General features: G+C 39.9%; 1 protein-coding gene across 2 annotated transcripts in view; it reads right to left on the minus strand.

Annotated features, from left to right (window-relative positions):
- Positions 1 to 14,839, minus strand: part of foxp1b (forkhead box P1b) — a 310,010-nt gene that overhangs the window by 228,919 nt on the left and 66,252 nt on the right. For both annotated transcript variants that reach the window (XM_037534964.1, XM_037534962.1), the window contains exon 4: positions 10,611 to 10,658. The gene's annotated coding sequence lies outside the window, so the exon portion shown is untranslated. The remainder of the gene's footprint in view (positions 1 to 10,610; positions 10,659 to 14,839) is intronic.

The raw sequence follows: 14,839 nt of genomic DNA on the forward strand, positions 1-14,839 counted from the left end.
TTGTTGATAAAAAGTTAGCACAAATCTCACATGGAGAAGCAGGACATTTAGCACAGCCAAAAGGACGTCTGATGCACACTGGAAAGTTTATCCAAACTAAAACAACCACAGATGTTTTTCAAAAGCTTTGTTTGTTGAATACATGAACTAAAGCAGGTTTTAATCTTCATTGTGGATTCTCTGATCATTTTAAACGATCATATCTTTTAATATTATACATTCTCGGTGATAATAAGGCTAGCAGTGACACTATTTGGATGGTCCACTCTAGATGCTGTGTAGACGCTCAGCCTAACATTCAAATAAATATCTATTAAACGCAACTGAACTTGAAGCTGTGTGTGAAAGATTCTATTAAATCTAACCCCAAAACCCGACGTCAAGGCGAAACCTAACCCGAACCATAATGTTGTTGATAATCAACTATCATTAGAAAGTTTGTTATTAATATAAGTAGCTGTAGATCATCTATAGAGGGCCATCCAAATAAAGCATGACTGAGGTGGCACAGGTCTCCGGCAGCACTGCCCACTGTAGTTTGCTACAGGTGCTGAACGTATCTCTACATACGGCATGCAGCAGCTGGGCTTCAGCCTGCACTACTATGGTAGATCAAACTAAGCTTCAGTGGCATAGATAAAAACCATCATGGGTCAAATTAAAACATGTGGAAAACGGATCCACTTCCTTTAGTATTCTTATTAAGTGCCATCAAGTCAATTCCGAGGCCTGGTGACCACACGGGTAGTGTTTCTCCAGAACACCCTGTCTTCTAGCTAGGCTTTCGTATGAGAATAGTACGATAAAACACATCAAACGTTGAAACTGTGAAGAGAAACTAACAGATAATTAACAGAAATCAACAAAGTGGTTAAGAACGCTGGGAAGCCCCTCCACCCAGAACAGCTACTGAAGTTCAATTGAAATTTAACCATTTTCAATCATTTACATTTACAGCGTTTAGCAGACGCTCTGATCCAGAGCGACTTACAAGAAGAGCTTTGTCTGTCTAGAGAAAGTGTCTTTGTTAGTTACCAGTAGGTTAGAGAGGAAGACGGTCCTGAGCTCAGATACTGATAGAAACACAGTCACTGTAGATACAGAGAGAAAAGGAGCAGAGCTGAACACAGAACTCTGTGCTGTACAATACAATACAATAACAATACAATACAATAAACTATAAAAAAAAAAAATAAATATATATATATATATATATATATATATATATATATATATATATATATATATATATATATATATATATATATATATCAGCTGATATTATAGGTTACTGGAATATTTAGCTCCTTACTCTTTCCAGTGTTTCCACACATTGGCTGTATTTTGCTGCCTCCCCCAAAGGAAACTGATGGTCACCCAATTATGTTTCGTCCCTTTTTAACAAAGTCCAAAAAGAAAGTATTTGATTTTTGTGTGAATAAAGAAGAGCACACAGCGTCAAACCTGTTCCCTGCGGTCATTATCATGACCCAAACTTTCACTTTAGCCAAAGTCCATGAGGTGCTTCATGTCTACGAACTAAAAACTTTACAAACTAAAAACTAAAAAGCTTACTTTGTCTTTTTCAAGCACCTGAATAAGTAAAATAAACGCAGTTATAAGTTCAGCTTGACTGTGTGCGTGGGTGCTTATATACAGTCCTATGCGACCATTCGGGCATCTCTGGTCAAATGACATGTTTTGTTGTTTCTGTAAGTGAATATATGGTAAAAGATAAGATGATCCTTTATTAGTCCCACAGCGGGGAAATTCACAGTATTACAGCAGCAGCAGAGTAACAGGAGTAAGGCACTCAGTAGTAGAAACAGGAAACAGTGTAAACATTATAAACATTATAAATAATAAAAATTAAAGCTAAATCTCGACTATTTACAGGAAAATAAGGATAATAATAAAATAAAATAAAATAAGAGTAAATAAAACATTTAAAGAATATGTTTCTACACATCTTAACACACAATTATTGTTTACTATTTAACATATTGGAAAAAATGAAACAACATTTGGCCAGTGCAAATTTTTGCATGTTGTGTTTTATTTTTTTATGTTGAACTCAAGGCATAAACAAATTGTACAATAAAAATGTGCAATCTGTTCCCCTGTAGAGGACGTGTTCACTTATTATGTCAGAAAATCAAAAAAAAAAAAAAATCAAACATTTCAAAGCTGCATACATTTAAAAGCGCTCCACCTGATCTTACTAGTGAAATGATTTCAGATTTGCTCTGAAATCGTCTTCCACGATGACTCTGTGTGAAAGACGAGTGAAATTCAATCAATCAATCAATTTAAGAAAGTTTCCCATATTCTCACGCTGCTTTATTATTCCTCACACTCTTCCACCTCCAAACAATGAGGAGCGATTAGGAGTTCTGGAGGAGAGCTTTTACAGGAGTTGGGAAAGCATGAAGAAGACATCCGAGCTCCATCAGTCTGGACTCGGAGCGACCATGAAAACCACTTCCAATTAAGTAAGATGGATACATCTTAAGAAACATGACCTTGTCAGTTTAACAGGCATAAACTTGGTGTGGGTTAAGACGGCAGTTCACGCCTTGTAAAAAGCCGCACTAAAGCAAAAGCGGCTTCTCATTACAGCGACGCGCAGACTGAGGAAACCAAACGTTCATTTTTCCACAAGCGCTCCAAAGGGCCACAAATAATTACACATTTAGGATTAATTCACATTCGATGGGGAGGATTATTGTATTACAACTCATCTGAAAGTTTGCAAGAACATTCAAAGCCACACCACCCCCCCACCACCCCCACCCCACTGTTTATGATGTTTAATTCATATCCCCAACAAGGATCCGAGCTGAAAGTCACCATATTGACTTTCAAATCAGTGATCTCTGAACCAACACAAAATTGTGTAGTTGGAAAAATGACAAAAGAGTGATTTCCATAAGTTTCATAAGCACAACTGACTATGTAAATATGGTTGATTTCTTTATGGGGGCGGGGGAAAAAGTGGCCAAGCAGCTTATTTGCATGATCAAATGACACCATTTACATTCATGTTTTCCATTTACTATCAATCTGTTAGGTACACAGTTTTGCGAGTACGCCTGACTGGTGGAGTCGCTTTTTTTTTTTTTTTTTTTTTTGCAAAAACTGCATCTGCCAAGATGTGTGGCGCTTTGGGGTTTTTTCAAGCCCACAGAGACCTCCAGGGATGTTCTGAGAAAACTGCACAGTGTGATACAACAACAAGCTCATCTTTAAAGCACATTCAGTACATGAGAACTCACAGGGAGCACAGGGAGCTCCAGAAAAAAAGCATAATGAACACTTCTCAGACCATCTTTCAGCCTTAAATTAAGACTGGCTAAATAATATACGTCAGGTAAGAAGAAAAAAATAAAAAACACAAAAAGGCAATCTAAAGTTTTCAGTGGGAAGATTACACGCTGTGAACTTTTTCATTTTTACAGTACTTTGCAGTGATATCTGCAACAAACCTTTAATTAGTCACACTAGTTGGTCATTCCTGAACTAGACTGCAGCGCTGATCGTTTCACAGAGTGCTCTGAAACAGGTGTGACTCAACAGGGGACAGCATGGCCGTGCGCTTCCTTTCGCGTGAACTAACAAATTCACTCCGAACTTCGCTCTTCATCTTCACTTTGACTAACGCACTGTATATTTCACTCAGAACAGGCAGCATCGGGTCTGACCTACTAACTGCAGGGTGGCCTTCAACAGCCTGAGGATCCAAAAATGGCAAAAGGTCAAGAACAACTTTCACGCTTACAACAGGTGTTTTGCGATTTGTTAGGCATTACGATTTATTATATTTTATATATAACAACAACTGTTAATATGGATAAAAATATTCCAAACTGTATTTAGAGAATTAGTTCAATTTATCAACAAAGTGAATAAAATGGTAAACAATATACAAATATTTTCTATTTATTTTCATTTTTAGTCATTTTATCCCTCAAGACTTTTAAAATGGATACATTCCAGATCTTCATTTTACCATTTTATACATTTACATTATGTAAAACTGACTTCAAACTTTTCAACAGCTCCAACAAGAACTGCCTGCATTTAATTCAACATTGAATGAAATCAAAAACAGATCACTGGCATTAGATTTTTCTTCCATGCTTTTGTTAGCCACCGTGTTATAATGGCACTAACTGCAGGTCTGAAACAAATTAGGAGATTTCAACATCCAAACAGATATTTTCTACATTCTGATGTGGATGATTTACATAACTTCAGACTTTAACATGCTTAATAAGACATTTAAGCGCTGTAATATTCTTAAAGTCTACCAAAAATCAGCAGAATATTCCACCAGCTGTTATTACATAATACAATTTCAGATGTGTGTTTTATATTAAGCCTGAGGTTCAGTGTCTTAATCATAAATAAATACATTACTTTACACTATATACCATCCATCCATCCATACATACGCCACTTTATTTTCCCATCTCGTCTAATTAAACAATACAAGTAAAAATGACTAGGATTTACAAAATGTGCCATTTTTAATCAAAACACTTCATTTGAAGGGCAATTCCATCAATTAATGTATTCATTCATTTCTTATTTATTTATTACTTCTGCACAATTATGTTGTTAATGTGTAAAAAGCCATTCAGAGCGGTTTGGTGTGAAATACTCGATTTTAGAGAAACTTATCAAGCCTGCATTATTCACAGTGGTGGTGATAGGAACCAGACGTCTGACGAGTTTAACAACCTTAAAAGCTCATTCACAGAAATGTATTACATGAAATGGTTATGAAAACATGCCTGAAAAATGCCTGAGAAGCTGTTTTATGACAGCTCTGAGAAGGTTTCGCATTAAAACATGCATTTTTAAAGAATCCATTCATCATGGAAGTGCATGCCAGGTGTTAGATTTAGCACCGTTTCACCGTCATGAACATTACACGTAAACAGTCAGGGACACCTGTAGGCTCACTTTGGATCGTGAATGAAACAGCTATGTTTGTGCAGTAGACATGGAGACCTCTGGTTCCTATCACCACCACTGTAAAGAACATTGGTCGGTAAGTTTCTCCACATTGAGCCATTTCACAACAAACCGCTCTGAATGACATTGTTTACGTCACTGAATCACTGAATTAAGCGGAAATGTTGAAAAACTGGTGGAATCAGGTATCAACTACTCAATTAATCTCTAGTAAATGCATTTCAGGCACTAAGTGTACCTTTCACTAGCACATCTGGGAAACCTCTGGTATTTCTAAGAATTAGTGGAAGCTAAATTCATCATGAGCGACATTTGCAATTTTGGATGAATCACCCCTGAATGAATGAGCGCAGGACCCAGTAGACAGTCTGAGTCACGCACTGAGCTGTGGAAGATGAAGCTGTGGTGTTTGTGACTGAAGGTCATATACAGTAAGAGCGTTTACAGTACACAAGAGGCTTTAAACATAGTTGGATGATGTGCCGTCTTCTCAGGGTCACTGTTTGTTTAATGCCTGTTTACACACCACACAGGACACACGCCGGTGAGACATGGGTCAAGAATTAGCCAGCTTACGGGAAGGTAATAAAAACAACAAATCTAGGTATTCTGATTCTGACCCGAGAGAGAGGAAAGACACACACCAGAGAGGAGGGGCCTCCGGGCCTAAAGGGCTCTTGGAAAACTGAATTTTTCTCACTCTTTTTCTTTTTTTTATAACAGAGTATGATGCAGTATCTATGTAGTAACACTGTTAAAGTGTTAAAAGGTACACTTCACACCCCGGACCACTCAGTCCATATGTGGAAACTATGTCACTGTATTAGTGAGGTCACAAAACCCAGTGCATTTACATACGTCTGTCCACAGCCTACAGCATTAACTTTAACACTAATCTGCCCACGCGTGTTGACGTTGAAGACCACTTCAGCCCAGACTGCTTTCTGAATGAGGCACAATACAGGGCAGCCAATCAGAACACAACTCATTTACATATATCTTAAACAGTCTCAAAGGCACAGTAACAAAAACAGCCTGTTTAGTTCTAATGGATAAAGAGAGCTCAGAAACTGGTCATGTACAAACAAATTCGGACCACAAGTTCTTTTCTCCAATACAAGGAAAAAGGTTATGGGCCTTTAAAAACAATAAGAAAATTCCGATCTTGTTCATGATCACACACCCCAATGTTAAGAAGAGCCTTTCCGACCTTTAGAGAGAAATCTAACCACCTTGGGAGCCACAACATTTCATGTCCGTTTTACCATCTCGGCGGTGAACGTGTCTCAGCATGTGCGGATGTGTTGGTCTGGGCTAAAAATGTCAAGGAAAGCACACCTACTTCGCTCTGCTTCAAGCTTCAGCTCAGCTATAGCCGCTTTTCCCGCATCTCCAGCAGGAAACTTTTCCTCAAAAGTGGAAGTTTCTTGTAAAACGTCTCTCAGTGTTTAGCTTTTTAACAGAAATCACTGTGTTCACAGTTTTGGTTGTATTATTTAAAATGCGGCACAACTGCTTCTTCTTCTCTATTGCAGAGGATCAGATGATGAGAAGTCTCAGAACAGGAATACTGCGGTGTCGGCTATCGTGGAAAATTCTTGAAGTATCGCAATATTACATTTTGGTGACACTTTATTTGGAGTGGTCCCTTTTAGATGAAACAAACACTCAGTGGACTTTCAGTAACAGGTCAAAACATAGGATTAGGGCCAAGGTGAGGGTTATGATTAGGTTTTGGATTGAGGTTAAGGTTAGGATTAGGGCCAAGGTGAGGGTTATGATTAGGTTTTGGATTGAGGTTAGGGTTAGGATTAGGGCCAAGGTGAGGGTTATGATTAGGTTTTGGGTTGAGGTTAAGGTTAGGATTAGGGCCAATGTTAAGATTAGGTTTTGGATTGAGGTTAGGGTTAGGATTAGGGCCAAGATTAGAGTTATGATTAGGTTTTGGATTGAGGTTAAGGTTAGGATTAGGGCCAAGGTGAGGGTTATGATTAGGTTTTGGATTGAGGTTAGGGTTAGGATTAGGGCCAAGGTGAGGGTTATGATTAGGTTTTGGATTGAGGTTAAGGTTAGGATTAGGGCCAATGTTAAGATTAGGTTTTGGGTTGAGGTTAAGGTTAGGATTAGGGCCAAGGTGAGGGTTATGATTAGGTTTTGGATTGAGGTTAGGGTTAGGATTAGGGCCAAGGTGAGGGTTATGATTAGGTTTTGGATTGAGGTTAAGGTTAGGATTAGGGCCAGTGTTAAGATTAGGTTTTGGATTGAGGTTAGGGTTAGGATTAGGGCCAAGGTGAGGGTTATGATTAGGTTTTGGGTTGAGGTTAAGGTTAGGATTAGGGCCAAGGTGAGGGTTATGATTAGGTTTTGGATTGAGGTTAAGGTTAGGATTAGGGCCAATGTTAAGATTAGGTTTTGGATTGAGGTTAGGGTTAGGATTAGGGCCAAGATTAGAGTTATGATTAGGTTTTGGATTGAGGTTAGGGTTAGGATTAGGGCCAAGGTGAGGGTTATGATTAGGTTTTGGGTTGAGGTTAAGGTTAGGATTAGGGCCAATGTTAAGATTAGGTTTTGGGTTGAGGTTAAGGTTAGGATTAGGGCCAAGGTGAGGGTTATGATTAGGTTTTGGATTGAGGTTAAGGTTAGGATTAGGGCCAAGGTGAGGGTTATGATTAGGTTTTGGGTTGAGGTTAAGGTTAGGATTAGGGCCAAGGTGAGGGTTATGATTAGGTTTTGGATTGAGGTTAAGGTTAGGATTAAGGCCAATGTTAAGATTAGGTTTTGGATTGAGGTTAAGGTTAGGATTAGGGCCAGTGTTAAGATTAGGTTTTGGGTTGAGGTTAAGGTTAGGATTAGGGCCAAGGTGAGGGTTATGATTAGGTTTTGGATTGAGGTTAAGGTTAGGATTAGGGCCAAGGTGAGGGTTATGATTAGGTTTTGGATTGAGGTTAAGGTTAGGATTAGGGCCAAGGTGAGGGTTATGATTAGGTTTTGGATTGAGGTTAAGGTTAGGATTAGGGCCAATGTTAAGATTAGGTTTTGGATTGAGGTTAGGGTTAGGATTAGGGCCAAGGTGAGGGTTATGATTAGGTTTTGGGTTGAGGTTAAGGTTAGGATTAGGGCCAAGGTGAGGGTTATGATTAGGTTTTGGGTTGAGGTTAAGGTTAGGATTAGGGCCAAGGTGAGGGTTATGATTAGGTTTTGGATTGAGGTTAAGGTTAGGATTAGGGCCAATGTTAAGATTAGGTTTTGGATTGAGGTTAGGGTTAGGATTAGGGCCAAGATTAGAGTTATGATTAGGTTTTGGATTGAGGTTAGGGTTAGGATTAGGGCCAAGGTGAGGGTTATGATTAGGTTTTGGGTTGAGGTTAAGGTTAGGATTAGGGCCAATGTTAAGATTAGGTTTTGGGTTGAGGTTAAGGTTAGGATTAGGGCCAAGGTGAGGGTTATGATTAGGTTTTGGATTGAGGTTAAGGTTAGGATTAGGGCCAAGGTGAGGGTTATGATTAGGTTTTGGGTTGAGGTTAAGGTTAGGATTAGGGCCAAGGTGAGGGTTATGATTAGGTTTTGGATTGAGGTTAAGGTTAGGATTAAGGCCAATGTTAAGATTAGGTTTTGGATTGAGGTTAAGGTTAGGATTAGGGCCAGTGTTAAGATTAGGTTTTGGGTTGAGGTTAAGGTTAGGATTAGGGCCAAGGTGAGGGTTATGATTAGGTTTTGGATTGAGGTTAAGGTTAGGATTAGGGCCAAGGTGAGGGTTATGATTAGGTTTTGGGTTGAGGTTAAGGTTAGGATTAGGGCCAAGGTGAGGGTTATGATTAGGTTTTGGATTGAGGTTAAGGTTAGGATTAGGGCCAATGTTAAGATTAGGTTTTGGATTGAGGTTAGGGTTAGGATTAGGGCCAAGGTGAGGGTTATGATTAGGTTTTGGGTTGAGGTTAAGGTTAGGATTAGGGCCAAGGTGAGGGTTATGATTAGGTTTTGGGTTGAGGTTAAGGTTAGGATTAGGGCCAAGGTGAGGGTTATGATTAGGTTTTGGATTGAGGTTAAGGTTAGGATTAGGGCCAATGTTAAGATTAGGTTTTGGATTGAGGTTAGGGTTAGGATTAGGGCCAAGGTGAGGGTTATGATTAGGTTTTGGATTGAGGTTAAGGTTAGGATTAGGGCCAATGTTAAGATTAGGTTTTGGATTGAGGTTAGGGTTAGGATTAGGGCCAAGGTGAGGGTTATGATTAGGTTTTGGATTGAGGTTAAGGTTAGGATTAGGGCCAAGATTAGAGTTATGATTAGGTTTTGGATTGAGGTTAAGGTTAGGATTAGGGCCAATGTTAAGATTAGGTTTTGGATTGAGGTTAGGGTTAGGATTAGGGCCAAGGTGAGGGTTATGATTAGGTTTTGGGTTGAGGTTAAGGTTAGGATTAGGGCCAAGGTGAGGGTTATGATTAGGTTTTGGATTGAGGTTAAGGTTAGGATTAGGGCCAATGTTAAGATTAGGTTTTGGATTGAGGTTAGGGTTAGGATTAGGGCCAAGGTGAGGGTTATGATTAGGTTTTGGGTTGAGGTTAAGGTTAGGATTAGGGCCAAGGTGAGGGTTATGATTAGGTTTTGGATTGAGGTTAAGGTTAGGATTAGGGCCAAGGTGAGGGTTATGATTAGGTTTTGGATTGAGGTTAAGGTTAGGATTAGGGCCAAGATTAGAGTTATGATTAGGTTTTGGATTGAGGTTAAGGTTAGGATTAGGGCCAAGGTGAGGGTTATGATTAGGTTTTGGATTGAGGTTAGGGTTAGGATTAGGGCCAAGGTGAGGGTTATGATTAGGTTTTGGATTGAGGTTAAGGTTAGGATTAGGGCCAATGTTAAGATTAGGTTTTGGATTGAGGTTAGGGTTAGGATTAGGGCCAAGGTGAGGGTTATGATTAGGTTTTGGATTGAGGTTAGGGTTAGGATTAGGGCCAAGGTGAGGGTTATGATTAGGTTTTGGATTGAGGTTAAGGTTAGGATTAGGGCCAAGGTGAGGGTTATGATTAGGTTTTGGATTGAGGTTAGGGTTAGGATTAGGGCCAAGGTGAGGGTTATGATTAGGTTTTGGATTGAGGTTAGGGTTAGGATTAGGGCCAAGGTGAGGGTTATGATTAGGTTTTGGGTTGAGGTTAAGGTTAGGATTAGGGCCAAGGTGAGGGTTATGATTAGGTTTTGGATTGAGGTTAAGGTTAGGATTAGGGCCAATGTTAAGATTAGGTTTTGGATTGAGGTTAGGGTTAGGATTAGGGCCAAGATGAGAGTTATGATTACATTTTGGATTGAGGTTAAGGTTAGGATTAGGGCCAGAGTGAGGTTTAGGTCTTGGGTGAGGTTGGGTAAGGTTAGGTTTTGCGTAATGTATTATTAATCTGTCACTTCCATCTACTTACTGTAAGTAATGCATCAACAGAACATCTACAAGTTATTTACCTCAGTGTATTCAGACGCTTCACTACTGCTACTCCACTGATATGTTGTTGATGTGTTTCTGATAATCTGTTAAGAGTTTATTAATCATCTACAAAGGAGCACTCCAAATAAAGTGTTACCTACATTTGGGCCATCAAATGGGACATCAACTCCTGAATACATCAGAAAAGACTGGAACTTACTGTTCTCTGACCTCAGCATCCAAAAGCACTGCTGCTGGGCTCTCCTGCCTATAAAGGAGACAGCAGGAGAGGAGTGAGGGAGAGAGAAGGAAAGAGATGAAGAAGTTAGAAACAAAGGATCCAAAATTTCCCTCTATCATCCAAAAACAATGCACCACAGGCAGTAACACATTACACTAAATGCTTTGTGCTAATTATCCACCTATTGTGATAGCTTTATCTCCAGACAATCAAATCGACTTTTCCTCTAGAAAGATTTAGTTTGGGGGGTGGCGGGCGGGAGGTTAAAAAAAAGAGAGAGAGAGAGAGAGAAAGAAAGAGAGAGAGAGAGAGAGAGAGAGAGAGAGAGAGAGAGAGAGAGAGGGAGGTCACTTTGAAGCAGTTGTTCATTAATGCAACATTAACCCGGTTCCTCTGAGCGTCCTGCTCGCTCCTTGTTTAAAATATCTCGCGGTACGTCTTTAGCATCTTGGAGGGGGCAAAATTCCCTTGATTAAACAAATAATAGCACATTCAAGAAAACTGTAATTGAGTTCAAATTGAATCGTGCGAGCGCTCTAATTGCATTTAAACACTCTTCGTCCCTAACCCTAGATTCGCCGCTTCTTAATTACTGGGCCTCTCACCGCCGGTCCCTCCGGTGCCAAAATGGGAAAATAAAAATAGTGTAAGTTTTACTGCACGTCGTTAAAGTGACCTATAAACTTTTTTTTTATTCAATATAAATGAAACCCCAGCAGAGGACTTGCAGGAAAGGAGGGGCTGAAAGCGTGTTGAGGGGTGTTGCACTGCCCTGTGTTATAAACGTTATAAACGCCACAGATTAGCTCTACTCCCCACAGACTCCGAGCTGTCATTCATCCCTCTAACTCCTCTCTGCTCTCCTGCTTCGCCCTTGCTTCTCATGTTTTCTTCTGTAAAGGGAGGCAGAAATGTGTTTCCTGAGCGACTGGACAGAGGTGGAAAAAGCACATCCTGGTCGGCCGAGTGGACGCTGCCTCTGCTGGTGTCTTTCTTGCTGAGGTAGCAAAAGCTCCCCGAGAGGACAGAGTCTGCCAACACAAACAGGGCTAGCTTTCAGGAGGCAGGCAGTATGTAGGTTTATGTGTTTCGCTTTAGCACTTTGTGAGGACCGAATGTCCCCACAATGATAGAAAAACATGACTACTGTGGAGGAGCGAGGACCTTTTGCTGGTTCTTGCGAGAAAATTGTCTATTTTTCCATAAAAATGTAACCAAGGAGTGAAAATACCGACTTAAAGACCGCGTGTAACGTAAGGTTTAAGCGTACGGCCTTGTGCATAAGTTTTGACACCCCAGTCATGATGTTTTGTTGATTTGTCTAATAAGGAATAAACTGCCACACACAAAAACCATGCGTCTCCAAAATGGTACTTTTAGAGGAGAAGGCAAAAACTTTAACTTCTTTTGCAGGTTAATGCAAAAAGATTTTATTCCAGGTAATGTTGAAACAAACATATTGGCCCATTTATTATGAAACTCTCCCACAATGTAAAACTGCCTATTTTGGATGGCGATAATATTTAAAAACAGCATTTTTTATTTTTTCTCCAAATATTTTACTGTACATTGTCTACTTGTCTACAAACGTCTACTTATTTGCTGCATTTAAGACATTGGGAAAGCAAACGAGTGTAAAAAGTTGCCATATTTTATGTTGTATGTTCACCCAACATGTTAAGTTCAGCCGAAAACAAACTGTGTACTATAACTTGAGGAACATCATTTGAAGGCTACCTACATTACACATGAATAAGCTCTGAGTGATGTATTTAAAAAGCAATACTTGAGTATTTATGAACAGCCTATGTTATTTATCGTTATTTATCAAAATGACATGTTTTATGAAGTAAATACCACTGCACTGACATAAGGGCCCTTAAACTGAAGTGACGCACAGTCTGTCTCATTTATAACATTGTTATAACTATGTCCTTCTCAAATGATGGAGTTTATATGAGGCTGTACAGTTGTCTAGATTAAAAACATCAGTTGTTATATTTAAGCACAAAAGTCCCATTTTTAATGTGCTACAAAAGGAATAAATGTCTATCACCGTTATGTCAACACCTTCAAATGCCAGTCTTACACATTTACATAAAACATCCGATGTCATCTGGCAACTAATGGCATAAGCTGTTCATTAATACACAACTATTGCTTTATAAGCACGTAACTCAATACTTATTCATGTGTTATAAAGTCCTTATGCAGGTTGCCTTCAAGTGTTACCCAAGTTTGCTCCTCACAGAAGGTAGAGGATGCGCCAACTTATCTTCAATTAGCCAAATCATTTGACATTTGACAAAATATACAGAGAAAAATGGACATTAAGACAAGGACGCAACACCTTTAAACAGACGCTTTTGATAAGAGTTGTAACCATAGACAGCCCCCTTTCCCTCCCCTCCTCTGTTTTTGGCATTTTTGTGACAGTCCTTTATTGCAGAGGTCACTAACAGGCAGACCGTGGTCCGAATCCAGACCCAGTCCAATGTGGACCAGGACCTACAACCGATAAACTATGAAGAATTATTTAATGTCGACTGGGTGGATCTACTTTAATCAGAGAAGCTTTTCTAGCCTTTACAGTAGCTTTAGCAGCTGGGAGACTCACAGACCAATTGCATGCGTTATAAATATCACAAGTGACGCTACTCAGCCAATCAGATCTGAGCATTACGATGTGCTCTGAGACTCGAGTGAGTGACGCCACACAGGGGAGGGGCGAGGAGAGAAACAGCAGTCAGAGAAGAAAGTGAGTCAGAGGGAAGTTATTCCACATGCCGTGCTCTAAAAAGAGAAAACTGCTAATAAATGTAGTTGAAATCTGACCGAATTGTACTTTATTTGATATGATATTCAGTTATTGACTGCAAAAGATGTTGATAGACCTACTAGGCTACTTCCGTAAACAGTATACGGCACTGAGTCCTAATGCAAGTCAAACATTATGATGTTCCGGACCTTTGCTTGAGGAAATTTTCTCAAACTGGACCCTACTGGATTTTAATTAAATACCCCTGATTTATTGTATAAATCTAGTCTATTCAGATCTACTCAATAAACACTTAAGAAAAAAAAAAAAAAAAAAAAAACAACAAAACATGTAATTTGACTTTTGAATCAGATTGGAATTATAGCATTACAAGAGTCAGCAGGGGTCCTCATTAACGAAGCAATACCAGTGTGTGTGTGTGTGTGTGTGTGTGTGTGTGCGCGGTGGCCTTCCTGAGGGCTCGCTGCAGCTGTACTTCTCCGAATAAAGGTAAGAGGGGAAAGACAGCAGCGCTACTGTAATCTGTGTTCAGGCTCCCCTCCCGGCCATCTTTCACCGGGACATTCCGAATCAAACGGTCAGAATCGACTCCACCTAAAAACACCCCGCATTGTTATTTCCACCCGACCTTCCCACGAAATACAAAGGACCAGGAAAAAAAAATGTCTTTGCAAAGAGGCAAAGAGGGCAGCCCTGCTTTTTTTCTGGTTCGTGATCCTGCCAAACAAAATGCCAGGAGAGCGGCAGTGACATTCAGCGGCGGTTTAAAAATACAAGCAGTCTGAAAGTGATTAGAGTCTTTATATTATTGTTGAGAGTCTGACACCACAGAGGAAACCAGAACAATCAATTCAACCGAGTTTTCTCTTTTTTTTTCCGCCTTTCTTTTTTCCCTTCCTCCCCCTTTCTCTCCCTCTCTCGCTGAATTTAGAAACGCTAATTAGTTTTGCTCTCATAAACCCAACCTGAAAATGGCCAATTAGATAGTGTGAAGTGGGAAACGTGCTGAAGAAACAAGCGCTTAAAGCAGGAGAGGAAGAAAAAGAGAAAAACCTCATCATCCTTCAATTACAGCCTCACATCCACTTCAACGAAAGGAGAGAGAGAGAGTGAGAAAAAAAGAGAACGTTTCACACAGCATATGTTGCTCCTGCGTTCAAAGACAAAAGCATGAAACCAGAAGAGACCGAGAGAACTGAAATGGCTTGGAGTAAATGAACCAGGATCATAAAACTACATCTGTACTAGACGGCACTGAAGTCTCTCGGGTATGTAGAGGTCAGTGGTGCTAACTGTGCCACCTGGCTAACCACAGCAGCAGCTGGGTCTTAGTGTGATCTAACAAGGTCCTAACCAGCACTTTCCCGCTGCCCAGCTGACTAATTCCACCCGCTTTTTCAAGGGTAAGAGCAAATCTGACGTTCCCACA

Source organism: Pygocentrus nattereri, chromosome 26, assembly GCF_015220715.1.
Source record: "Pygocentrus nattereri isolate fPygNat1 chromosome 26, fPygNat1.pri, whole genome shotgun sequence".
Taxonomy (NCBI): Eukaryota; Metazoa; Chordata; class Actinopteri; order Characiformes; family Serrasalmidae; genus Pygocentrus; species Pygocentrus nattereri.